We start from the raw sequence: 14491 nt of genomic DNA, 5'->3' as shown, positions 1-14491 counted from the left end.
TATCACCACAACCGTCTTAGGTGATTTTTGTCACACTCAGGAATTACATACTTGAAGACGAGACGACTATGTCAGGACTGTTTGGAAAATTTTTTTGGGTAGAAGAAGTACTAGAGTAACGCCTTACATATTCTCTAGTCTATTTAGGAAATCGTGGGGCTTACGTTATGGAAATGTCGTAACAAAAGGAAACTGTAAGCTGCCTTTAGAACCTGATGCTACAGTAATTTCGGAACATAGCAATAATGTTCTACATAATGCGTGCAATGATTCACTTTTGAACGACCTTTCTTGGCAGGATTTTCTAGGCTTACCACGGCCTGAACACTCCCTTCTAAGATAAATTGCTTTAGATAGAACTTTAGAAATTAATTTTTTAAAAGAATATGCTTCTAGTTATTTTTGCGGCTATCTTTATTTAAAAATTTTCAAAATGCACTCATGCTCCCTGCCTTTACCTTATTTAGGAGATGAAATTCTTTAGGACGAATTCATCTTCATTTATCAAAATCAAATAGACAAATGCAATTTAGCGAAGCCGTCTCAGGAGTTTGTTGCATTTGTAAAAGTCTTAGAAACAAAATTTTCGAAAGTATTCGATAGTAATTGTCATAAGATAGGAATAGGAGATATTCTCTTTAATGAAATGAAAGATGTTAGGCCTTTTTGTGTTGTGAAAATTATGACCCGAAAATAGTTTTAGCCCTTTTCATTCGAATAATAAAAAGCTCCAAAATTATAATGCGATTTTTTAAGTAAAATTAGAATTTGGGGCTTAAATGTAGGCATTTGTAGATAGGTATATTTTTATATTTGTAAATATTTTTATTCTGTGATATGAAGTGATAAAGTTTTTGTTAAGTTTGTTTTATATGTATTTATCTGTGAATTGTTATCTTTTTATTATTACTTTAGTTTTTTTTATGCAAATAAATTTATAATGAGTGATATAGGACTACTGGGGAACCGAGCATCCAAAAATAACTGCGGTAACGCGCCATTTTGCCTACCTCCTGGTGTGGAAACTGCAAATTGGGTATTTTAATTTAAATGCCCAAAAATTATTATTTTGTCCGATCTGGCTACAATGGAAAATTTTATAAGAAAACGCTAATTTTGAGGCGCCTTCCCAACACCGGGCCGCATTGGGAAGTAACGGTGGCTTTACCGCGTCAAGGGGCTCTGGCGCGGCGGACTCTCTGTTCCCTTTAAAATAAACTGACCCGACGGCTCGCCTTGTCGAGCCAAGGGTCGTACGAACAAGATGAACAACAGAACAACAAAAAACAAAACCACAACAACAACAAACGGAACTCGGCAGCAACAACAGCAGACGACTTTGGGCAGTGGTAACGACATAAGCAGCGGTGCAGGTAAGGGCGAATCAGGGGCTAAACGTAAGTTCAGCTTTCTGGACGCCCTTTCGCCAGACGAGCGAGCGCTGTACGAGGAGCATGCCAGGGATGACGATGATGACATGCCCTCGTGCAGCGGCGTTCAGCAGGCGACTTCTACTGCGGCCGCTGCGGAAAAAGAGAACCCCACGGAGACTCTCTCGAGCAGGAGCAACTGCTAGGATGCAGAGGAGTCGCAACGGGCGACCTCCGGTGGGGCTCGCAAACGAAGAAGAAGAGGGGAGGCAGACTACCCCCCCTGCCACCAACGGGATGTCCGGGAGGACAGGACGATCCCAGAAGAAAGGGTATGAGCGGTGCCAGCCTGAAGCCGAAAACCTAGCGCGAAACAGGGTGAGAGGTGACAGCACTTCCCAAACCAAACCAAAGGGTGGTAATATCGCGGCCATTAGGAAGCGCAATGGCAACAATCGGGGCCACGGCCCAGTAAGCGCAACTCAGCCCGCAGGCCGAGGTTGCGAAAGGGCAGCTCCCTCGACCATCCAAGCGGCGAAGTGGAAAAGCGGACAGCTGACGCCGCAGGAGCCGCCCAACACCAAGCGGCAGAGGGGCAACGTTGCACAGGCGACTGGTGGCCACCGCTCCGCCCCAAGTCCCCTCCGAGTAGTGGAGGGACAGCGCAAGTATGCGGATGCTCTCAAAGGCATTCGTATGGCTGTGCTGCCGCTGAACTACCCGGCGGAGGTGCTAGGATCGGAGGAGCTCACCGTGCTCCAAGATTTGCTCATGGAAGAGGTATTCAGAGGGTCTGGATACAAAGCCTCCTTCCATGGGGTGTATTTTAAGGGAGGCATATTGCAGGTTGACTGCAAGGATGAAAGGTCGGCTTGTTGGCTGAGGGAGATCACTCCCAAGCTGGCAGGCTGGAATGGACCCATCCTCTGCGTAAAAAAGGGGGACGAAATTCCGTCCATGCATAGCATCACGGTATTCCTCCCCAGATGCGCAGGCAAGCCATACGAGTTTGCTCTCGGGCTCATCCGCAATCAAAACGATGGCCTCAATACATCGGCCTGGCGGGTGACCAGCAGCAATGCGGAGGATTCAGGGTGGAGGCTGAGATGACGAATCGTTCAAATTCGTCAGGAAGGTGAGCTTCCGCCTGAACTATAGGTTCAGCTCGGTGGTCCTGAGGCCATTCAGGCCTAAAACGATCACCGAGAGCGATGCAGGAGGAAAAATGCAGGTGGATGAGGTTGCGACTCATCCCTGCGCAAGTACGTCGAAGCAGGCGGCAACTGCCGAGACATCGGTGAAGGTCCCTTCCGAGAAGACGGGCGAGCAAGGGGGGCGCTACCCTCCACTCAGGAGCTTCTGGAGGGGCTCACGAACCTGGCGGGAGACAGCGCGGAGGACGGTGAGAATGAGGACCAGTTCCTCATGGAGCCGATCCTGTAGTGGGGCCGCGCATGGAAGTTGCCCAGGTAAACCTGCACCACGCGGCGTCAGCCTCGGCGGTTATCGCGAGCAGGTTTACGATGGATGGTCTGGGCATACTACTGATCCAGGAGCCATGGGTCAATAAAGGAGAGGTCAGGGGCCTCAAAATGGAGTCAAATAAGGTAATCTGGGATCTCTCAAGTGAGAGACCTAGACCCTGCATAGTACTTAGGAACGGTATTGATTTTTTATGTATTTCAGCGTTCCTAACACAGGACCTGGTCGCTGTTCAAGCCAGGAACGACGAAGGAGCGGACTTCGTCGTGGCAGCGGCCTATTTTCAGGGGGAGACTTCGACAGCACCCCCAGAGACAGTCGGCAACCTGGTAGAGTACTACAGGCGGAATAAGCTGCCCCTCATCATGGACTGCGACGCTAATGCCCACCACACCGAATGGGGCAGCACGGACTGCAACACACGGGGTGAGTCTCTTATCGAGTTTATAGCCAGTAAGAGTTTAAGTATAGAAAACGTGGGGTGCGAACCCACCTTTGTAACTAGTGTCAGAAGGGAGGTGCTTGACATTACTCTCAGTAACGAGTCTGAAATAGGGCTGATCTCACAATGGAGGGTATCGTCGGAACCTCTGGAGGGTATCGTCAAACAACTCCCTCCCAAGCGTAACTCTAGGAACACGGACTGGGCCGCTTTTAGGGACTCGCTTGTAACAAATGTTAGCAGTAGGGAGCAGCTGGATAAAGCCCAACGGCTTCTGGATTGGAGAGAAGACTGTCTGCCCTAAACCAATCCATTATAGAGGCATATCACAGCAGCTGCTCCCTAAAGACAACCACCAAGAGCAGTAACTGCTCATGGTGGTCTAGTAAGCTCTCAGTACTAAGAAAAACGCTGCGCAAGCTATTCAATAAGGCTAAGCACACCGGAAACTGGGAGGATTACAGATGCAGCCTAACTGCTTATAATAGGGAGATTAGGACCGCGAAGCAAAAGAGCTTTAGGAAGTTCTGTGAGAGCGTCTCCTCAACCCCAGAGGCAGCTAGACTGCATAAGGGCTTGGCTAGAGGCAAGACGGACACAGTACTAGCGATTAAACGATCTGATGGCACCTATATGTCCAGCGCAGGAGAAAGAGCTACGGCTCTTCTACTAGCGCATTTTCCGGAGACGATTCAAGAAGACCAGTTTCGACCTATGGTCGAACGAAGGGCATCATGCTTGGACTGGACAGTCGCAAAACAGCTCTTGACTGCAGACTCCATCAAGTGGGCTCTGGCCTCCTTTGAAAAATATAAGTCCCCGGGTGCGGACGGTATCCTTCCAGCTTTTCTGCAACAGGGAGAGCAGGTGCTACTACCCACCTTGTTCGGCTGATGAGGGATAGCCTAGTGCAGGCATATATCACAGAACCATGGCGCACTGCAAAGGTGATCTTCATACCCAAAGTAGGGAGGAAAGACTACTCATTGACAAAATCAATCATAGACCATGAATTACGATCGAAGGTGCTGACGGCTTCACCGCTTCATGCGAAGCAACATCTTACAGAGCAGGCAGGTTAACAAACACTGCTCTGTACCAGCTAACCTCAGAGATCCAGAATTCGTTAGATGGGGGCGAGGTGATGCTATGCGCCTTCCTCGACATCGAAGGTGCCTTTGACAACACGTCTCATGAGAGCGTGTTAAGAGCACTGGAGAAAAGGAATGTGGCAGCACCAGTGCGCAGATGGATTGCAGCCGTACTGCGCACTAGGGTGGCGGAAACCGCAGTAGGAGACACTAAAATTCTTCTGGGCACAACAAGAGGTGGAGTGCTCACAGGGTGGAGTGCTATCCCCCCTACTTTGGAGCCTAGTTGTGGACGATCTCCTTGAGCGGCTGACTAGCAATGGAATCCGCTGTCAGGGATATGCAGATGACATTGTTATCTTAGCTAGGGGAAAATTTGAATATCGTTCAGAGGGGACTGGGACTGCCAAAGGGATTGTGTAGTGGGGTTGGCTTAAACATCAACCCCGCTAAAACTACAATCATCCCCTTCACCAGACGGAGCTCACTGCCGGGTCTCAGAAATATATCCCTGGACGGCAGAGTGGTGGAGATGGCCAGCACGGTCAAGTATCTCGGCCTCACGCTGGATTCCACTCTACGATGGAATCGGCAGGTGGACCAGACCCGTAACAAAGCTACAAAAGCACTCATGGTGTGCAACCGACTTGCTGGAAAATCCTGGGGGTGCTCCCCAAGGACAATCAGGGGATGTACACCATAATCGTGAGACCGATTATCACGTATGGAGCGGTATCGTGGGTTTCTAAAGCATCGCAGACTTCGGTAGGACTTAAACTGTCGAGGCTGCAAAGACTTGCCTGCATCTGCGCGTCGGGAGCAATGCGAACGTGTCCGACCGCAGCACTGGAAGTCATGCTAGAACCTTCACCGCTACACCTGGTAATCAAACAGACTGCCAAACGAACTCTGCTCCAAATGACATCAGAGGGAGCTGGCAAAGGGAAGGTATTGGCAAAGGTAATTTTATTTGCTAATTTAATTTGAAATCTCATCCCAGCAGATGAAAGGGCTAAGTGAGGAAGTACCACTAGCCCTTCTCCCAAGGGATAGCATTACCAAAGTAGTAAACTTCAGCAGGAAGTTCCCAGTTACCCTTGGCATCAAGTCTGAGTGAAATAACTCTTCACTGGACCAGCTGCTAAGGGGAAGCACTATCAAGTGGTACACCACGGGTCGAAAACGGAGGAGGGGATTGGTGCAGGTGTCGCTGGGCCAAGCACCAAACTCTCCATTCCCATAGGAAGTTTCCCTAGCATTTTCCAAGCCGAGGTCTATGCTATAAGTCGGTGTGTAGGGATAAACCTCCAACGCAACTATCGCAATAAATGTATTGCTATACTCAGCGATAGTCAGGCGGCACTAAGAGCGATCTCTGCCTATGAGGTCAGATCTCTTCTAGTGCTGGAGTGTATAGAACGACTGAACAGCCTATCAGAGCAAAACCGAGTGCACCTTATCTGGGTGCCTGGCCATAGGGGTATAGCTGGGAACGAACTAGCTGACAAGTTGGCCCGCACTGCAGCCTCTACAAAAATGGTAGGACCAGAACCATTCATAGCGGTTGGTCCACGTACCATCAAAGAGCTCCTCCGTAGGGAGGAAAGAGCAGGCAGGGAGATACATTGGCAACAACTTCAGGACACGCACCATGCCAGACTGCTAATGGGGGGTTACGACCTCAAGCGGTTCAAAGCCATATTTAATCTCCCAAGGAACAAATTCCGGCTACTGGTAGCGTTCTACACCGGCCACTGCAGGCTCAAGAAGCACCTATTCAACATGGGTATAGCCTCTTCTGCAAACTGCCGGTTCTGCGACATAGAGCCGGAAACCCCTGAACATCTGCTGATGAACTGCACTACAGTCTGCAGACGCAGAATCAAGGCTCTGGGATCCATGTTTCCACACAGGGATTGTATCGCCTCACTAGCACCCAGCAGAATTTTGGAATTTATCAACATGCTGGGCCTAGACGATAAGATATGACTTAGGGGAGGGCACAATAGACCATAGGTCGCGGTGCATACCTCTAAATTAATCTAATCTAATCTAGGCGCTCTCACACTGGAAAGAGTTGGGCATCCCATTATCCAATCTAACATATAATATCTTGGGATTACTTCGACAGGAAGCTCACATGGAGAAAACATACATACATATATCCAGTAAAATAACTAGCATCAAAATAAGAACAGCAAATTTAAACTGGCTTTTACATAAAAAGTATAAACTTAGGCTTGACAATAAAGTCTTGTCAAACAACCATTGAACTATATTATTAAAATCAGGGAATTTCGAACAGCTGATGTCAAAAAAAGCGGGATGCCAGAAATAAACCCGCTAAAAATAGCTAACAAGAGCAGTGCAAACGAAATTTCAAGGAACGACACAAATACTTTTGAATAACGAGCAACTAAATTTTATTGCTAATTTAATTTGAAACCTTTATTATAAAACCATGATATATTATTAGGACTTGCTTTCTTTCTTTGTTATAATTTTTTTTATTTATATGCAATTTTTATGTTATATGTTTTTTTAAAAATTTTATAATATAAATACACGTATTTAGGGATGTATATGCGTTACTTAGGCCTACTCGGTTACGGAGCACCTAAAAATAATATCGAAATGCAAAATACCCAAAAGTTTTTTTTATAATACCCAATCCATTTTCTTTCGACAGTGGCAAATGTTATAAAAAAATGGGGGTTTTGACAGCTCTCTCTCTCGATTCAATGAGTCTCGCATCATTTCATCCTTGGTATTAGCAGCAGGGATAATGGGATGCCCAACTCTTTCCAGTGTGAGAGCGCCTCAAAATTAGCGTTTTCTATACCATTTTCCATTGTAGTCAGATCAGACAAAATAATAATTTTTGGGAATTTAAATTAAAATACCCAACTTTTATTAAGATTAAATATTATTATACATATATCCGTTAAATATATGCAGCAAATATTTAAACCCAATTTTGTTATTTTGTAATATATTAAAACAATTAATTTTTTAACTTTCAATACTTAATCAGCAGAATAAATGTATTACCTCTCAATTAATAAATGTTTTTTTTTAATTTTCAATTGAAAATTAATACTACTAAGCATGGCATCACAAATGATTTCATCACATACATTTCAATTTTGTGTTTTCTTTCATATTTGCTTTTAAATTTTTGTAAGTGATCTTTACCAGCGGCAACAAATCTCTCTGTTCACATATTTTTCTGCAGGTTTTCAATCTGGCCGTCCCTTATTTTCCATTTGCTAAACGTCAGACCCCCTGAACTTTGACAGTTACCTGAGTTCAGGAGGTTTTGCCGTTTAGCAATTGCGTTCTGATTTCCAGTGAGAGATGGTATCTCTTTATATGTGATAAGCAGGGATAATGGGATGCCCAACTCTTTCCAGTGTGAGAGCTCCTCAAAATTAGCGTTTTTTTATAACATTTTCCATTGTAGCCAGATCGGACAAAATAATAATTTTTGGAAATTTAAATTAATATACCCAACATTTATTAAGATTAAATATTATTATACATGTATCCGCTAAACATATGCAAATACTATTTAAACCCTTTTTTGTGATTTTGTGATATATTAAGACAATTGATGTTTGAACTTTCAATATTTAATCAGCAGAATAAATGTATTAGCTCTCAATTAATAAATGTTTTTTATAATTTTCAATTGAAAGTTTATACTACTAAGCATGGCATCACAAAATATTTCATCACATACATTTCAATTTCGCGTTTTCTTTCATTTTAATTGTTTTCCAATTTTTATTAGTGATCTTCAACAGCAGCAAATCTCTCTGTTCACATATATTTCTGTAGGATTTCAAACTGGCCGTCCCTCTTTTTCCATCTGGTAAACGTCAGACCTCCTGAACTTTGACAATTGCCTGATTTCAGGTGGTTTTAACGTTTAGCAATTGCGCTCTGATTTCCAGTGAAAGATGAGTTGGGCATCTCTTTACCTCTGGTATAAGCCTGTAGATTTATGCAATGCATACAACGCTGTAATAAACCCGATTTGGATGTATAATATTCAACTTTGGGGTACGAACACTGATACAATATAATATAGAGGTTGCAGTCAAATGAGCAAAGATTCACCAAACAGGCTCAACAAGAACCTTGAGCATGCTTAGTTTTAATTTAATTTAAGATTTTAATACTTATAAGAAGGCTTTAAACAAGCAGATTCAATAAATAAAGATATATTGACGAAAAAAAAACAATAAAATAAAATTTTTATGATGATTGTTGATACTCTAACAAAAGAATGATGAATTTAATAAACAAAAAGTTCGTTTTGAATATGTGGGGTATAATAAGTGAAATTTTACAAATGCGCTAGTGAATTGGTTACCTCCTTCAAGTAGAACAATGAATTACTAAACAAATAACCTATGAATAAGTTTTCTGTAACTTATAAGTAGCCATAGTAATAACCAAGCAAACTATTTTCAGTAATAATAGCTAACCAAACCAATAACCAAAGAGTAACAGATAATTTACCAAAATAGTTGGCAAATTAGAGTAGAAATATATATGTAACTTCCAAAAGCAATAAGAGAGAGCGAGTAAGGAATCCCACCATCGTAGAGTGAAAGAGGAGTTACTTATTTCCCCGAGCCTAAAAAAAATGTATCCTGAGATAATGAATGCATTAATTACTGATTACTTTTACCCGTCTTGTAGTGTTTCATTCTTTGTTTTTCTTTTAAAAAATTAAAGTTTTCCTTCCAATTTGTAAATTTTCGTTATCCCCAAAATGTTTAACCAATTCTAAAATTTTTATATCCATATAAAATATGCTCACCTTAAAAATTTTGCCACTGCCAAGGGCAATAAATATAACTCTAGGTTGGATATAGTTATGGTCAGTGGAGATCCACTGATGGAAACAGCATGTGTGACAGAACTTAGCTTAAATTTATTGCACAGTACATTAGAATTGATTAGTGAGTGTGGGTACTGTATTAAACAATGTTCCGAAGGCAGTCGAGATTAAGGCGGGAATTTCTTTTGAGCAAGTCTCAGAAAACTCGTTTTGAAAAGACGATTGCCAAAAAGGAATTGGATAAAGCTTCTTTTCATTTGGAAAATTTAAAGTCAAAATATAATCAAACCCATCAGAATTTCGGTAAGTTTAATGTTTTCTATAGGTTTCCGGATATGATTTAGAATATCATCCCCCGAACTCTGTGTTAAAATGGATATGTAAAGTTATAGGAGGTTGTCCAGATTAAGAAAAAGGCAAAATTAGGTTTCTTTGGAGCCACGATCTGATGGTATGGAGGGATATTTTGAGGCGGCTTTAAAAGCTGTCCCAGGGTTTCAGGGATAACATGATAAGCCGATAGAGGACGTCTTCCAAATCTAGAACAAATATAGATATAGCCGGGGGAAACTTACAGTTTTCGAGGTATTAACGTTTGAAGTTGAAAATTTCAACTATTTAAAGTACGAATTTTTTTGATTTCAAATGAATTATACACTTATATTTTCCACTTTTATATCCACTAACACTTCACTAATTTGTTTGTACACATTTATTTTACATTATATAGTGCAAAAATAGTTTAATTCAATAATTAAATTAATGTTAAATTCTATTAATTCTGACAATAACAAAGGGGTTGCAAAATGTCAAATAACCAGTGTTACCTTATCGATATCGTTCTTAATTGAACTGAAAGAAATTAAAACAGATAATACCCCATATACAGGAATCCAAAACTTAGAGAAATAAACTATTACAGAACATTGATTTTCTATTGGCTGGTCTTTTGATACGGTTTTCAGAAGTAGGTTTTTCTTATAATCTTGCTTTACAAACTGAATTATGTGCTGATCCATGGGTTGAATCAGTGCAGTGCAGTTTGGCGGAAGAAACATCGCAGTGATGCATTTATCATTAGTTGTCAGTTCTTCTTCAGACGGATGACCGGGAGCGTTATCAAGAAGCAATAAGCTTTTTGAGAAAAATTATGATCTTTCAACCATTTTCTAACTTCTGGTACGAAACATTCATCAAACCACTTTTTGAAAAGATCTTTTGGTCATCCACGCACTTTTTTGTCCATAATAGTGTACAGGTAAATTAATGTTTTTGAATGCACGTTTGTTTTTATTAGATTTTCCAACGACCACCATCTTTAAGCGTGTGTGTACCCGCAGCGTTAGCACATGGTAGTATGGTTACACATTCTTTACTTACTTTTCGTCCAGGTACCGATTTTTCAGTGTAGGAAACAAAAGTTTTATTAGGTAACAAACGCCAAAAAAGCCCTGATTCGTCTGCATTATACACCTGTGACGGGTTAAGATTTAAATCTTTCGCCTTTTGCAAAAATCTTAATTTAAATGGCTCTATGGAGGTGGCATCATTAGAAAGTTTCTCTCCTGTTATGGTCATTAAACGTATGCCATGACAACTTTTGAAACGTTCTAGCCATCCCTTACTAGCCACAAAATCATCTTTTTTTGTTATTTCTTTATAAAAATACTTAGCTTTTATTGCCAACATGGATCCCGAAATGGGCGCATGCCTATTTCTTTCCTGAAGGAACAACATGTATAAAGCTTCTTCCACTTCTGGATGTTCACCTTTCTTGAGTGTCTGCCTCTTGCCTGGCCCACAGTCAGTAGTTGACAAACTGTTTAATCTTCTCGTGGTTTTTTTTAATGTCATAAATTGTAGATCGGCCTACCCCGTATTCACTTACTAAACTACTGAAAGATTCATTACGATTTAGGCGGTCTAAAGTATCACATTTTTCTTGAATTGTCAGTGTTTTGTGCTTTCGCTTTTGAGCTTGTGACGACATTACTAGGTACGTATATCTACGTAATACACAATAAATAAACAGTAAACAATGAACACACGCTAGGCGCACGCACCACTCTTCATCGGCTGTAGTCAAATTCAAACTAAGCAATCGGAATCAAAACAATACCCTACGCGTCGAGCACAATAATGATGGTCCGTACAAGTTGTAACTTGTTCAATCATGCATTAGCGAAACATGTATGTCGGATTAGACGGGCCGGATTACCTGGGGTCCACTGTATTGAGTAAAAAGCTCGTTTTGCCTCATTTCTCTGCTCCGATGGCATTGCTATATGTTTTGGACACACCTCCAACTGTTTGTTGCACTAGTGCTGTATAGTAATCTTTTCTAATTTGTCGCAGGGAGGATGAGCCAAAAAATCTCAAGTTGCCGCCAGTTTTACCGTTTCTGGTATTACTGTGACCCTGCGATGAGTTTCCAGTTCACTGCTTATACTATGCAACACATATTTGAATGATTCCTTGCTTAGCGGAAGCCTTGCAGAAAACTATATTTAAAAGCACAAACAAGTTTAAAAACTAGCATTACATTCTATCATTTAAACTGACCTTATTTCAATAAGACTTATTACATTAGAATTGTCTCTTATGATTTTACGCTCAACTCGTTAATTTTTTGTATATTTTTATCACAACGCAACAGAATCCATATTTATATTTGGTAAATATATAGTTTAGGTCCCCCAACTAAGAAGGCCTCAAAAATGAATTTTTCTTTTTTAAATCGTCTTATTTTTACGCGTAGATTACAAATCCGAAAGCGGAAAGTGAATTTTTTCAATATTTCTATTTTTTTTAAATTTTTCAAAAAAAAAAAATATCAAAAAAAAATCGTTTTTTTTTATAAAAATGCATTAAAAACAATTGTTATACATTTAAAGTAATTGTTTTATTTTTTTCTTTGAAAAAATCACACATTCAAGTTTTTTGGTGTATTTACTCCTCTCCTTCATAAACGTTTCTGAAAATTTATATTAGAATATCAATGTTAGTGCACTTTAATTGTGATATTAATAATTACAGATGCTCTGCATCGTAATGAAAAGTATCATTGAGGTTGAGAGCAGCGATAGGGAGTTTGACGCGATTGAATTATGAAACCCCGGTTTTGGACCGACCAGGGTTCTTTTTTTGAAGCGCGGCCGAAGTCTGCCAGTGCGGAAAGGAGTTCAACGATCTACGATATTCGTCCATACCATCAGATCGCGGCGCAAAGGAAATTGTGACTGTTACATTTCTTCAGTATATTTTTTTCATACGAAAATGTTTAACACGCTGAACTGGTAATTACACTAAGTGATCTGAATTCTACAGAATTTTGCCGCTACAACAACAATAACTAAGTGACTTGAATATGTGATATGTGCAAAGTGCGTTAAATAAATTTTGAAAAATATACATAAATTATTGAGAAAATTTACTTTCCGCTCACAGATTTGTAATCTATGCGTAAAAATAAGACGATTTAAAAAAAATTTAATTTTTGAGGCCTCCTTAGTTGGGGGACTATACATTTACCAAAGGTATAATCTCTCTTTTTATATTATTTTTATTCGTTTGCAAAATATATTCGTAATGCAACACTGGTTTTTTGACATTTACAACCCTTTGGTTATTGTCAAAATTAATATAATTGAAGAATTATTTTAAACGTAAATATCTCGAAAACTATCCTTGCGGCTATATCTATACATATTCTTGATCTGGAGGATCTCCTCTATCCGTCCATACCCATTTTATCCCCGAAAGCCTGGGACAGTATACTAAAGCTTTACATTATGAATATATTACATACATTACATCTATTAAATATAATGAAAGATATATACATATACTACTTTTCGTTGCGATATTTTAATACATTAAGAATCCTGAAGTAAGCTATCTAAGAGTTTGAAAAGTTGTGCTGCATATTGATATAGTATGGTAATACCGAAAGTGAAGTCTCATTTTGGATAATATGGTAGCAGATAAAATTCCTCTCTTTCTTGACTTGGTCAAATTTTTAAAATATTATGCAACTTATTAAATTTAACTATTTATTACACTTTAATGAGGTGTTGGATGCATTACAAGAAGTATCTTAATTTAAACTAGCGAAAAGTAAGTAGATTTCATAGGAAAAAATTGATTGCAAAATTCTACAAGTAACAAAAGAATCAACTGAATTCCTGTGTGTTAAACAGCCAAAATCACCTGATCGAAATCTGCCTTTTTTGATGCTGAGATGTAAATAAAAGGAATGTAGTATAATTCCTTTTTGGGAAAAGGTATTTGCAATTGAAAACATTAATAAAAACTTTCAACAATATTTTCAAAACAAAAGTTTATTACATATTTAGTGCTTTTCCTCACGACTCACCTCACAATTCAATTGTATTCATTAACAATAATAATCAAAACAATCTACAAAGTAATAAATAATATTTACAAAATATTCTAAATTACCCACAGCTAAATACTTATTAAACGCTATATTTACTTCTTTTTATTCACACAATAACATAAGGGGTGCATTCTAAAAAATAATCAGTGTTACCTTATCTATTACAAATATACAACACATTACTTTTTTTCGCATATGTTTATTTCTGCATTGGCGGCCTACGGTTGCGTTTCGAAAAAATAACTCTGGTCAATTCATCACCAGGGTGTCCTCAGTTCTTTTGCGTAGAGCTGCTTTTGGTGTTGGCGGCTTTTGGCGCGTTTCAAAAAAATAACCCTGGTCGATTCAACGCCGGGATTTATAGGGAAATTCTGAAAATTTTTATGAATAAGTTTTCTGTAACTTATAAGTAGCCATAGTAATAACCAAGCAAACTATTTTCAGTAATAATAGCTAACCAAACCAATAACCAAAGAGTAACAGATAATTTACCAAAATAGTTGGCAAATTAGAGTAGAAATATATATGTAACTTCCAAAAGCAATAAGAGAGAGCGAGTAAGGAATCCCACCATCGTAGAGTGAAAGAGGAGTTACTTATTTCCCCGAGCCTAAAAAAAATGTATCCTGAGATAATGAATGCATTAATTACTGATTACTTTTACCCGTCTTGTAGTGTTTCATTCTTTGTTTTTCTTTTAAAAAATTAAAGTTTTCCTTCCAATTTGTAAATTTTCGTTATCCCCAAAATGTTTAACCAATTCTAAAATTTTTATATCCATATAAAATATGCTCACCTTAAAAATTTTGCCACTGCCAAGGGCAATAAATATAACTCTAGGTTGGATATAGTTAT

Source organism: Bactrocera oleae, chromosome 2 (assembly GCF_042242935.1).
Source record: "Bactrocera oleae isolate idBacOlea1 chromosome 2, idBacOlea1, whole genome shotgun sequence".
Lineage (NCBI taxonomy): Eukaryota > Metazoa > Arthropoda > Insecta > Diptera > Tephritidae > Bactrocera > Bactrocera oleae.
The sequence above is the reverse complement of the archived record's forward strand: the minus strand, read 5'-3'. Positions refer to the sequence as shown.